Genomic DNA, 14818 nt, shown 5'->3' with positions numbered 1-14818 from the left:
GGATGAGAACCTCCTTCCCTCAGCCAGGGCATTGAAAATGGGTCGTGGATGGGTATTCCAGCATGACAATTACCCAAAACACACGGCCAAGGCAACAAAGGAGTGGCTCAAAAAGAAGCACATTAATGTCCTGGAGTGGCCTAGCCAGTCTCCAGACCTTAATCCCACAGAAAATCTGTGGAGGGATCTGAAGGTTCGACTTGCCAAATGTCAGCCTCGAAACCTTAATGACTTGGAGAAGATCTGCAAAGAGGAGTTGGACAAAATCCCTCCTGAACGTCTGACCTGTGATTGCCAACAATGGTTTTGCCACCAAGTACTAAGTCATGTTTTGCAGGGGGGTCAAATACTTACCAGTTAGCCTTGAGCTAGCCTCGAGCCAGGCCCATCTCCCGGCTATCTACAGTACCTCTCTGTCAACCGGACGGGACCTCCTAGTGTCGACACGGAGCCCTGCCGATCCATCACGACTGGTCTGCCGACGTAATCGTCTGATGTGGTTTCAACAGGTTTCCCGTTGAGACGACCACGAAGATCCATCTGCTAGCCCCGGCCCGCTAGCACGCACAATCAACAGCCATGCCTCCTGCTTGCCTGTGCTTTAGCAGCCTACGATCTGCTCCCGGACTTACTTAGTGCTGTTAACTGGACCTTATGATCACTCAGCTACACAGCTAATGTTTGCTGGACTGTTCCTTTACACGGTACCCCATCCTGTTTATCTGTTTAGCCTCAGCCCAAACTTTAGTCGCCATTACCAGTTGTTGTCATAGCTCTCTCGAATAACACCTGTGATTGCGTTATGCCTCTCTCCCATGGCAATATGCCTAGCCTATTGCTGTTTGGGTTAGTTCTTATTATACAATTTCACTGTAGAGCCCCAAGTTCAGCTCAACCAGCCTCAGATAGCTCCTATGTCCCACCCCCCATTCACGCGGAGACCGGCTCAATCGGGACCTCCAGTGATGCTATCTCTTTCATAGTTACCCAATGCTTAGGTGTACCTACACTGTACTCATATCCTTCCATATCCTTGTCTGTACATAATGCCCTGAAGCTATTCTACAACGCCCGGAAATCTGCCCCCTTTCTCTGTACCCAACGCACTAGAAGACCTGTTCTTAAAGCCTTTAGCCGTATCCTTATTCTATTCCTCCTCTGTTCCTCTGGTGATGTAGAGGTTAACCCAGGCCCTGTAGCCCCCAGTATCACTCCTACCCCCCAGGCGCTATCATTTGTTGACTTCTGTAACTGTAAAAGCCTTGGCTTTTTGCATGTTAACATTAGAAGTCTCCTCCCCAAGTTTGAGTTATTCACTGCGTTAGCACACTCTGCCAACCCTGATGTTCTAGCAGTGTCTGAATCTTGGCTTAGGAAGGCCACCAAAAATGCAGAAATGTCCATTCCGAACTACATTATTTTCTGTCTAGATAGAACTGCCAAAGGGGGAGGAGTTGCAACCTTCTGTAGAGATAGCCTGCAGAGCTCTATCATACTATCGAGGTCTGTGCCCAAACAGTTTGAGCTTCTACTTCTAAAGATCCACCTTTCCAGAAATAAGTCTCTCACTGTTGACGCTTGCTACAGACCTCCCTCAGCCCCCAGTTGTGCCCTGGACACCATATGTGAATTGCTTGCCCCTCATCTATCCTCAGAGTTTGTACTGCTTGGTGACCTAAACTGGGATATGCTTCACACCCCGGTCATCCTACAATCTAAACTAGATGCCCTCAATCTCACACAAATTATCAAGGAACCTACCAGGTACAACCCTAAATCCGTAAACATGGGCACCCTCATAGATATCATCCTGACCAATTTACCCTCTAAATACACCTCCGCTGTCTTCAACCAGGATCTCAGTAATCACTGCCTCATTGCCTGCGTCCGTAATGGGTCCGCGGTCAAACGAACACCCCTCATCACTGTCAAACGCTCCCTAAAACACTTCAGCGAGCAGGCCTTTCTAATTGACCTGGCCCGGGTATCCTGGATGGATATTGACCTCATTCCATCAGTAGAGGATGCCTGGATGTTCTTCAAAAGTGCTTTCCTCTCCATCTTAAATAAGCATGCCCCATTCAAAAAATTCAGAACTAAGAACAGATATAGCCCCTGGTTCACCCCAGACTTGACTGCCCTTGACCAGCACAAAAACATCCTGTGGCGTACTGCATTAGCATCGAACAGCCACCGCGATATGCAACTTTTCAGGGAAGTCAGGAACCAATATACACAATCAGTTAGGATAGCAAAGGCTAGCTTATTCAAACAGAAATTTGCATCCTGTAGCACTAACTCCAAAAAGTTTTGGGACACTGTAAAGTCCATGGAGAATAAGAGCACCTCCTCCCAGCTACCCACTGCACTAAGGCTAGGAAACAATGTCACCATCGATAAATCTAAGATAATCGAGAATTTCAATAATAATTTTGCTACGGCTGGCCATGCTTTCCACCTGGCTACCCCTACCCCGGCCACCAAATTTGCACCCTCCGCTGCAACTTGCTCAAATGACTGCCTCTCCTGGTTCACCAACTACTTCTCAGATAGAGTTCAATGTGTCAAATTGGAAGGCCTGTTGTCTGGACCTCTGGCAGTCTCTATGGGGGTGCCACAGGGTTCAATTCTCTGGAAGACTCTATTCTCTGTGTATATCAATGATGTCGCTCTTGCTGCTGGTGACTCTCAGATCTACCTCTACGCAGACGACACCATTTTGTATACATCTGGCCCTTCATTGGACACTGTGTTAACAACCTCCAAACGAGCTTCAATGCCATACAATACTCCTTCCGTGGCCTCCAACTACTCTTAAACGCTAGTAAAACTAAATGCATGCTCTTTCAATCGAACGCCGCTTACACCTGCCTGCCCGACTAGAATCACTACTCTCGGCGGGTCTGACTTAGAATATGTGGACAACTACAAATACCTAGGTGTCTGGTTAGACCGTAAACTCTCCTTCCAGACTCACATTAAGCATCTCCAATCCAAAGTTAAATCCAGAATCGGCTTCCTATTTCACAACAAAGCCTCCTTCCCTTAAGCTGCTAAACATGCCCTCGTAAAACTGACTATCCTACCGATCCTTGACTTCGGCGATGTAATTTACAAAATAGCCTCCAACACTCTACTCAGCAAATTTGATGTAGTCTATCACAGTGCCATCCGTTTTGTCACCAAAGCCCCATATACTACCCACTATTGTGACCTGTACGCTCTCGTTGGCTGGCCCTCACTACATATTAGTCGCCAAACCCACTGGCTCCAGGTCATCTATAAATCACTTCTAGGCAAATCCCCGCCTTATCTTAGATCATTGGTCACCATAGCAACACCCACCCGTAGTATACGTTCCAGCAGGTATATCTCACTGGTCATCCCCAAAGCCAACACCTCCTTTGGCCGCCATTTCTTCCAGTTCTCTGCTGCAAACGACTGGAAAGAACTGCAAAAATCTCTGAAGCTGGAGACACTTCTCTCCCTCACTAACTTTAAGCATCAGTTGTCAGAGCAGCTTACCGATCACTGCACCTGTACACAGCCCATCTGAAATTAGCCCAACCAACTACCTCATCCCCATATTGTTATTTACATTGTTATTTATTTTGCTCATTTGCACCCCAGTATCTCTATTTGCAAATCATCTTCTGCACATCTATCACTCCAGTGTTGTAATTATTTTGCACTATGGCCTATTTATTGCCGTACCTCCATAACTTACTACATTTGCACACACTGTATATAGATTTTCTACTGTGTTATTGACTGTACGTTTGGTTTTTGTTTATTCCATATGTAACTGTGTTGTTGTTGTTTTTATTGCACTGTTTTGCTTTATCTTGGCCAGGTCGCAGTTGTAAATGAAAAAAATGCACCATACCGGAGAAAGGAAGGATCTGGGGGCCCTATCCTGCCCTCGTCTCTCATCGTTGCCACTGTCGTTTGGGATGTGGACAAAGACATCCGCCTGGCGGCTCAGGAGGACCCGGCACCTGCCAACGCCCCCCGGGGCGCATGTATGTACCCACCAGTGTCCAGAACCGCCTGCTGGGCGGACACCACCCTTACGGCAGGGCACTCCGGTATTACGCGCACCCTGCATTCTCTAGCACAAAAGTACTGGTGGCCCACCTTGGCTTCTGATGTGTCCCGCTATGTCAACTCCTGTTCCGTATGTGCCCAAATGAAGACACCTCGGAACGCCCCGGCAGGCAAACTAGTTCCTCTCCCAGTGCCTCAGTGACCTTGGTCACACCTGTACATAGACTTTGTCACCGACCTTCCACATTCTGATGGCTTCACCACAGTCATGGTGGTGTTAGATCGGTTCTCCAAATCATGCCGTTTTTTTGCCACTAACTGGTCTTCCTTATGCTCTCCAGGTCGCTGAGGTCCTGTTCCAACATGTCTTCCGGCATTATGGACTTCCGGAGGACCATGGCCCCCAATTCACCTCCCGAGTGTGGAAGGCTCTCCTGGAAAAGATCGGGGCCACGGCCAGCCTCACTTCCGGGTATAGGCCTCAGTCGAATGGGCAGGTGGAGCGCATGAACCAGGACCTGGGAAGGTTTCTTTGTTGCCACTGTCAGGACCGGCAGCGTGAGTGGGCAAGGTTTCTTCCCTGGGCAGAATATGCCCAGAACTCCCTTGTTCACTCCTCCACTGGGCTCACTCCCTTCCGGTGCGTCCTGGGGTACCAGCCGGCCCCTTGGACACCCAGCCAGACCGTTGCACCCGCTGTCGACGAGTGGTTCCACAGGGCCGGACAGGTCTGGGACGCCGCCCATGTCCATCTCCAGAGAGCTATTCGTCGGCAGAAGGACCAAGCCGACCGCCACCGCAGTGAGGCCTCTGTATTCCAGCCTGGGGAACATGTCTGGTTGTCCACAAAGAACCTCCCTCTCCGCCTGCCCCGCAAGAAACTGAGTCCCCGGTTTGTGGGGCCGTTTAAGGTCCTCCGGTAGATAAATGAGGTATCGTACCGGTTGCTCCTTCACCCTCACTACCGTGTCTCACCCACTTTTCATGTGTCTCTCCTCAGGCCGGTGGTTCCTGGTCCTCTGGCGGATGCCGTCCCCCGGGGTACGCCTCTTCCGCCCCTGGACATTGACGGGAGTCCGGCATATTTGGTGAGGGATCTGCTGGACTCCAGGTTCCGTGGGGGACCGCTCCATTACCTGGTGGACTGGGAGGGGTATTTATCCTGAGGAGAGGAGCTGGATTCCAGCTGGGGATGTTCTACACCCCAACCTAATTCGGGACTTCCACCGTCGCCGCCCTGACCGGCCCGCTCCTTGTCCTCGGGGTCGTCCTCCTGGCCGGCAACATCCAGCGGCTGGAGCCGCGCGTCCGGGGGTACTGTCTCCTCCCGTTGCTCCCCTTCGGTGCTCTGATTCGCTGGTCTACTGAGCCAACTGTCTGAGCGCACCACCTCGGCAACACTGGAATGGAAACCCAATGCACCCTAATCAACTCCAGCGCACCTGCATCTCATCATCTCATCACCACCCCTATTTAGCCCTGGACTGTTCTGTAATATGTTGTGTGTGATTGTTTTTGCTTCGTGTCATGTACGCTCTCTTTGTCATTGTTTGAGTAAACCTTGACCTTGTTTATTCCTGCGTCTGCGTCCTGCCTCTTCGTATCCTCAGTACTCGTCACAACGAGGAAAGTCCAGAATATTTTTGGTGTCTCATTTGTTACGCCGGTGAAGACAGTTGTGGCTGGATCCATGTTGGATCTAAAATCCCTACTGTGCACAGTTGGATCTAATATAGTCTACTGTGCGCAACTATGTAGGATAGACTATTGCGCATCACTCAACACTATTCCAATTAACTATTCTGGATATAATGACAAGAAATTACATAGCCTAGTGGGCTTCATCACAATATGATCTGGTAATTAAATAACATGACAAATACATTTGTGTTTCCATGTTACATCTGCAATTTTAAACAATATAAGGGGCTTGAAATAGCCTATTTGAATTAGGAGCTCAGAAATGAATGTACCTTGAAAATTCGACATTTCCTCAATGTGGTGCTTGAAAAGTCCTTGTAATTATTGTAGCCAATTTATAAGTTCTCCTGCTCCCTTATAATTATCCGTAATATCCTTTTTGATAAATTTTTGTGAGAGATGTGGCCACTCATTTGTTTCCCGCGCTACTTTGTTGCGGTAAAACCATGCACGGTTATAATTTTTACATTTACATTTTAGTCATTTAGCAGACGCTCTTATCCAGAGCGACTTACAGTTAGTGAGTGCATACATTTTTTTTTTTCATACTGGTTATGAGGACGACAACATCTAATGCTGGCTTCAACTTGGCTTTCCATACAAATCCTTCCATTACAAAAGGAACCTGTTTTTGTCCCTTTCTCATTATAAAAACAGAAATGGTGAGATTAATGCTACTGCTATTCATGGCTTTATTATGTGTGCCTGCTTCGGCCACATAGGCTACAGAACAATCGGCATGCATGCAACCAATTTGTCCACATTGTCGTCACATATTTTAGAATGTAATACTAATTTGAATATCAATGCATTGGCAAGGCCTAAAAAATACATTATTCTTAAAGTGGTAATGGACTACTTTTTTGACACTTTTAGCATGCTTTTGTTTTGGGGGAGGGGTTCTTTTTTGTACAATTATATAAAGTATACAATTGTATAGCATTGAGGTCCTAAAAGATTACAATTAAGTGCTTGAAGAAGTCCCTGAAAGTCCTTGAATTTGACTTGCCAGTGTCAGTATGAACCCTGTTTAAAGGATGCCTATGTTGTTTTATAGGTGGAGTTATGGACCTATTTACATATATTCCTCTAAGTACACATGTGGAACTGCGTAAAAATAGTTTCGATTTTTGTGTCAAACTATTTTGAAATGTTTATCCCAATGTCACACATTAGCCCCATTATTTAAAGAAAGTCTCATATACAGGACCTTTACTGTAACACAAATGTACAGCATACTACTGGAACACCTGAAACCAGCAACATGCTGGAAGCAGAGATGTTAGTAAACTATTGTAGATTTACAGTGCAGGCAGCTACTAGCAAGTAAGTTAGTGTAATATTGACAGTAATGTGCCACTAGTTTCCTGTAAATTAATGTAATATCAGACACACAGTGTTATTTACAGGCAGCTCATGGCAAGTAAAATTCTGCATTTAATATTACAGTACAGCTACTGTGATATAAATACAATATCAAAGCAAGTACTGTGTAATGGCACAGCACAATACCATAACATTTACTGTATCATACTTAAAAAAAAGTAAATGCTACCGTAATCGGAATCACATTGTAGGATTTTTTATGAATTTATTTGCAAATTATGGTGGAAAATAAGTATTTGGTCAATAACAAAAGTTTCTCAATACTTTGTTATATACCCTTTGTTGGCAATGACACAGGTCAAACGTTTTCTGTAAGTCTTCACAAGGTTATAAAACACTGTTGCTGGTATTTTGGCCCATTCCTCCATGCAGATCTCCTCTAGAGCAGTGATGTTTTGGGGCTGTCGCTGGGCAACACGGACTTTCAACTCACTCCAAAGATTTTCTATGGGGTTGAGATCTGGAGACTGGCTAGGCCACTCCAGGACCTTGAAATGCTTCTTACGAAGCCACTCCTTCGTTGCCCGGGCGATGTGTTTGGGATCATTGTCATGCTGAAAGACCCAGCCACGTTTCATCTTCAATGCCCTTGCTGATGGAAGGAGGTTTTCACTCAAAATCTCACGATACATGGCCCCATTCATTCTTTCCTTTACACGGATCAGTCGTCCTGGTCCCTTTGCAGAAAAAGAGCCCCAAAGCATGATGTTTCCACCCCCATGCTTCACAGTAGGTATGGTGTTCTTTGGATGCAACCCAGCATTCTTTGTCCTCCAAACACGACGAGTTGAGTTTTTACCAAAAAGTTCTAGTTTGGTTTCATCTGACCATATGACATTCTCCCAATCCTCTTCTGGATCATCCAAATGCACTCTAGCAAACTTCAGACGGGCCTGGACATGTACTGGCTTAAGCAGGGGGACACGTCTGGCACTGCAGGATTTGAGTCCCTGGCGGCGTAGTGTGTTACTGATGGTAGGCTTTGTTACTTTGGTCCCAGCTCTCTGCAGGTCATTCATTAGGTCCCCCCGTGTGGTTCTGGGATTTTTGCTCACCGTTCTTGTGATAATTTTGACCCCACGGGGTGAGATCTTGCGTGGAGCGCCAGATCGAGGGAGATTATCAGTGGTCTTGTATGTCTTCCATTTCCTAATAATTGGTCCCACAGTTGATTTCTTCAAACCAAGCTGCTTACCTATTGCAGATTCAGTCTTCCCAGCCTGGTACAGGTCTACAATTTTGTTTCTGGTGTCCTTTGACAGCTCTTTGGTCTTGGCCATAGTGGAGTTTGGAGTGTGACTGTTTGAGGTTGTGGACGGGTGTCTTTTATACTGATAACAAGTTCAAACAGGTGCCATTAATACAGGTAACGAGTGGAGGACAGAGGAGCCTCTTAAAGAAGAAGTTACAGGTCTGTGAGAGCCAGAAATCTTGCTTGTTTGTAGGTGACCAAATACTTATTTTCCACCATAATTTGCAAATAAATTCATAAAAAATCCTACAATGTGATTTTCTGGATTTTTTTTCTTCTCAATTTGTCTGTCATAGTTGACGTGTACCTATGATGACAATTACAGGCCTCTCTCATCTTTTTAAGTGGGAGAACTTGCACAATTGGTGGCTGACTAAATATTTTTTTCTCCCACTGTAGCTGTTACTCCAGTCTGTCCCCTATACATTTTAAATTGTTGAGGTAGTATAACCACATAGATGTTAAATTGGTACAACATTCTCACTCACGGGTCCAACAAATATAGCCTCTTACAAGGCACGCATCAAAATATGTTAATGAGACAAAAACAACAATACCATGCACCCACGAGTGGTCAAAAGGTTTTTGGCGAGCTAAAGATACGGTACGGTACTGTATTCTGTGTGGTGGAATTACAGTACCATTCGAAATACAGCAATTCTTTCCCCGCCCACAACATTTTCTCACAATGCACCCCTAATTTACAGCATACTGCAGTAAAATGTTTTAGAGAACACGCACCACTGGCTTGGTGCGAGGAGCAGGAACGGGCCGGGCCAGACTGGGGACACGCAGCACTGGCTTGGTGCGAGGAGCAGGCACGGATCTTACCGGACTGGGAACCGGCGCTGGAGGTCTACGACTGTACCAGTCCTTTACTCTCCGCGCCCAATCCTCCTCCAGTGAGGACTCCTCCGGGAGGCCCCATGAGTTAGGGAACAGAAACTCATCGTCGTCATCATCCTCCGACTACTCAGTATAAAACTGTTCCCACTCTTGTTCCCTGGTCATAGGGACTCAACCTGGAAACCCACTGGGTGCAGTGGTCGGGGCTCTTCACTCTCGCTCCCCGACCACACCTTTAGCCCCCCCCCCCCAAAAAAAAGAATATTGGGGCTGCCTCTCGGGCTTCCTCCTCGGCCGGCGCCTTTTGTGTTGCCGTTGCTCCTCTCTAACCCGGGCCTCCACTGTCTCCTCCCAAGGACGGCAATCCATCCCAGCCTGAATCTCCTCCCATGTCCTTTCCGTCCAGGATCTCCTCCCATGTCCAGGATGTCTGCTCCTGGGCACGCTGCTTGGTCCATTTTTGGTGGGATCTTCTGTCACGGTTGTTGAAGAACGGGTCAGACCAAGGCGCAGCGTGAAATGCATACATGTTTATTAAACTGAATAAACATACAAAAACAACAAAAGGCAACGAACCGTGATGTCGGAAGGCTATACACTAACAAGCTAAACTCACCGAGCACAAACAAGATCCCACAACCCAGGCAGGAAAACTGGCTGCCTAAGTATGATCCCCAATCAGAGACAACGAGCGACAGCTGCCTCTGATTGGGAATCACACCCGGCCGAACATAGACATACAAAACCTAGATCTAAACATAGATCTACCATAACATCGAACTAAGCATGCACACCCTGACCAAACTAACTAGAGTTATATAGGTCAGGGCGTGACACCCTAACCCTCACCTTAACCCTTATCCTAACCCTAAACTTAACCCTTACCCTAACATTAAAACTTACCCTAACCCTTATTCTAAACCTAACTGTAACCTTAGCAATCAGTTGGTTATCAACAAATAGTTTGTTGATAGTATGACCATGTGTAGAGCATGTACAGCTGGACTATCCGGACTATCCAAATAAAGTGTGACCCCAGATCTTAACCCATTTGAACTCTTATGGGAGATTCTGGAGTGGTGCCTGAGACAGTGTTTTCCACCCCCATCAACAAAATTCCAAATGATGGAATTTCTCGTGGAAGACTGGTGTCACATCCCTCCAACAGAGTTCCAGATACTTGTAGAATCTACTGTATACCAAGGTGCATTGAAGCTGTTCTAGCTCGTGGTGGCCCAATGCCCTATTAAGATGCTTTGTGTCGGTGTTTCCTTTATTTAGGCAGTTACCTGTAAATGTGGGTAAATCAGTGTAGGTAGGTGTGGTGATAGGAACTTACTGAACCCACCTGGAGCACCACACACTCTCCAGATAGCGGTGGCTGATCACACCGAAGGTATTTCTGCTCCTGTAGATGGCGTCTGTAATGTTGTCTATAATGGGTTTGCCTGTGTATCACAGTTAAAATGTCTCCCTTATCACGTGAAGTAATATGATGTACAGTATGTTTGAAACAATGGAGTAACAAATGATCAATACAATGAAAGCGAATAGGTTATTTGTTGGAATTACATACTGTAATTAGGTGTGCATGCAAAGCAATGCACAACTCTAGATTTCTTACGTACACTGTATATTATTACATTTACATTACAGTCATTTAGCAGACGCTCTTATCCAGAGCGACTTACAGTTAGTGAGTGCATACATTATTTTTTTTATTTTCCATACTGGTCTCTGTGGGAATTGAACTCACAACCCTGGCGTTGCAAACGCCATCCTCTACCAACTGAGCAACATCCCTGCTGGCCATTCCCTCCCCTACCCTGGGCCAATTGTGCACCGCCCCATGGGTCTCCCAGTCGTGGCCGGCTACAACAGAGCCTGGATTCGAACCAGGATCTCTAGTTGCATAGCTAGCACTGCGATGCAGTGCCGTAGACCACTGTGCCACACAATTCTTTTTATTCTGCTCGCTCTAGCGCTTAAACGACTTAAGCTATTAACATGAAACCAACTTCTAAATTCTTAGATTGCTTGAGAAAACATTTTTGATATTATTTATACTTTTTGTACTACAACAATATTTAAATGAGCTCCCAATGGATTTCAATGGCAATATACTGTAAGTGCCATGAACTTTCATGGAGAAATTAAAAACAATTGGGCGTGTATCTCCTCCTACACTATTTAAGCTATCAATGCCAAACCAACGTCGAGCTGTTCATACTGTCCCAACTTAGATTGCTTGACTTTGAAAACATTTATACTTTTTGAACTATAACCATTTCAAATGTTAATAAAAGCTCCATAGGCTTGAATGGGAAGGTTTTGTATCCACCACTGCTCTTACAGCGTTTAAGTTATCAACACCAAACTAACGTTGAGATGTTCAGACTGACCCAACTTAGACAGCTTGAATTCAGGTTTTTGATAATATTTATAATTTTTGAATTATAACCATTTAAAATGTACATAAATAACATGGGTTTGAATTAGAACCACAGTATTACAGCGGTAGCTATTTAAAATGATCCTATTCCTTGGCCAATTAAGCTATAAGACCAGCTTTAAAACATTCAGTCTAACCTAAATTCAAATTCTTTAAGATCTTTATTAACTGTAACTATATAAATTAGCATAGAATAAATCACCAACAGTAACTCTTCAACCGTTCACACTAGAAACACCAAACCAACTTTCTCAGGTTTAGGCTATCCTAACTTCAAAATCGTTTTCTTTTTTTTAAACAAATATAATTATAATAATATACACAAATGTGCATAAAATAACCAACCAACAGTAACTCTAGAACCGTTCACGCTAGAGACACCAAACCAACTTTCACTTGTTTAGTCTATCATAACTTCAAATTCTTAACTTTTATTAACTATAATTATATACATTTTCATTAAATAACCAACCAACAGTAAATCTTGAACTGTTCAAGCTAGAGACACCAAACCAACTTTGGTGTAGAAATGAACATTACATTCTCTGGCAACAGCTCTGTTGGACATTCCTGTAGTCAGCATGCCAATTGCATGCTCCCTCAAAACTTGAGACATCTGTGGCATTGTGTTTGTGTGACAAAACTACACATTTTAGAGTGGCCTTTTATTGTCCACAGCACAAGGTCCACCTGTGTAATGATCATGCTGTTTAATCATTTTCTTGACATGCCACAACTGTCAGGTGGATGGATTATCTTGGCAAAGGAGAAATTCTCACTAACAGGGATGTAAACACATTTGTGCACAACATTTGAGAGAAATAAGCATTTTGTGCATATGGAACATTTCTGAGATATTTTATTTCAGCTCATGAAACATGGGACCAACACTTTACATGTTGTGTTTATATTTTTGTTCAGTATATACAGTGGGGAGAACAAGTATTTGATACACTGCCGATTTTGCATGTTTTCCTACTTACAAAGCATGTAGAGGTCTGTAATTTTTATCATAGGTACACTTCAACTGTGAGAGATGGAATCTAAAACATAAATCCAGAAAAACACATTGTATGATTTTAAAGTAATTAATTTGCATTTTTTTGCATGACATAAGTATTTGATCACCTACCAACCTGTAAGAATTCCGGCTCTAACAGACCTGTTAGTTTTTCTTTAAGAAGCCCTCCTGTTCTCCACTCATTACCTGTATTAACTGCACCTGTTTGAACTCGTTACCTTTATAAAAGACACCTGTCCACACACTCAATCAAACAGACTCCAACCTCTCCACAATGGCCAAGACCAGAGAGCTGTGTAAGGACATCAGGGATACAATTGTAGACCTGCACAAGGCTGGGATGGGCTACAGGACAATAGGCAAGCAGCTTGGTGAGAAGGCAACAACTGTTGGCGCAATTATTAGAAAATGGAAGAACTTCAAGATGACGGTCAATCACCCTCGGTCTGGGGCTTCATGCAAGATCTCACCTCGTGGGGCATCAATGATCATGAGGAAGGTGAGGGATCAGCCCAGAACTACACGGCAGGACCTGGTCAATGACCTGAAGAGAGCTGGGACCACAGTCTCAAAGACAACCATTAGTAACACACTGCGCCGTCATGGATAAAAAATCCTGCAGCGCACGCAATGTCCCCCTGCTCAAGCCAACGCATGTCCAGGCCCGTCTGAAGTTTGCCAATGACCATCTGGATGATCCAGAGGAGGAATGGGAGAAGGTCATGTGGTCTGATGAGACAAAAATATAGCTTTTTGGTCTAAACTCCACTCGCCGTGTTTGGAGGAAGAAGAAGGATGAGTACAACCCCAAGAACACCATCCCAACCGTGAAGCATAGAGGTGGAAACATCATTCTGGGCCTAAATCCCTTCTGCAGTGTGTGCAAACCTGGTCAAGACCTACAGGAAACATATGATCTCTGTAATTGCAAACAAAGGTTTCTGTACCAAATATTAAGTTCTGCTTTTCTGATGTATCAAATACTTATGTCATGCAATAAAATGCAAATTATTACTTAAAAATCATACAATGTGATTTTCTGGATTTTTGTTTTAGATTCTGTCTCTCACAGTTGAAGTGTACCTATGATAAAAAATTACAGACCTCTACATGCTTTGTAAGTAGGAAAACCTGCAAAATCGGCAGTGTATCAAATACTTGTTCTCCCCACTGTAATTATATAAATGAGCGTAAAACCACAGTTAACCAACATTACCTCTTGAACCGTTCAAGCTAGAGACACCAAACCAACTTTGACATGTTCATGCGATCCTAAATTCAAATACTTAAATTTTTTTATCAACTCTAATTATATGAATTTGCATAATATAAATCACTAATAGTCATTTTTAAACCATTCAAGCTAGAGATACTAAACCAACTTCCTCATGTTCAGGCTATCCTAACTTCAACTTCTTAAACACTTTTATCAACTATAACTATATACAATTTACACAATACATTATTTACCATTCATTTATTTTGGGCACAAAATAATCTGAAACACAACCAAAAGAAATAGCAAATGCATCCAACAAATGTGTAGAGTCACTAGCTTGATGTAGTCATTGCGTGATATGAATATTGGACCAAATACTTAACTTTGTACTACTTTAAAAGACATAAGTGAATTTGTCCCAATACTTTTGGTCCTCTAAAATGGGGGACTATGTACAAAAGTGCTGTCATTTCTAAACAGTTCACCCGATATGGATGAAAAAAAACTCAATTGAAAGATTGTTGTTACTCGACTGTGTTGAGTTAATTTCAGTTAACTCTCTTAGAGTGAAAAATACGTGGGAGGGGCCTCATTATCATATTTCGCAGCATGCTTTGTTGCATTTTGAATTTTAGAATAGTTTGTTTCAATATTTATGTTTTCCTCATGCACATTGATTGATTTACAGTATGGTTGCCCTTTTTTAAATAAAACATGTTGATATTCGGGCTCCCGAGTGGCGCTGCAGTCTAAGGCACTACATCTCAGTGCTTGAGGCGTCACTACAGACCCCCTGGTTCGATTCCAGGCTGTATCACAACCGGCTGTGATTGGGAGTCCCATAGGGCGGCGCACAATTGGCCCAGCGTCATCCGGGTTTGGCCGGTGTAGGCC

This window comes from Coregonus lavaretus (assembly GCF_964263955.1).
Source record: "Coregonus lavaretus genome assembly, chromosome: 14".
NCBI classification, from domain to species: Eukaryota; Metazoa; Chordata; class Actinopteri; order Salmoniformes; family Salmonidae; genus Coregonus; species Coregonus lavaretus.
The sequence above is the reverse complement of the archived record's forward strand: the minus strand, read 5'-3'. Positions refer to the sequence as shown.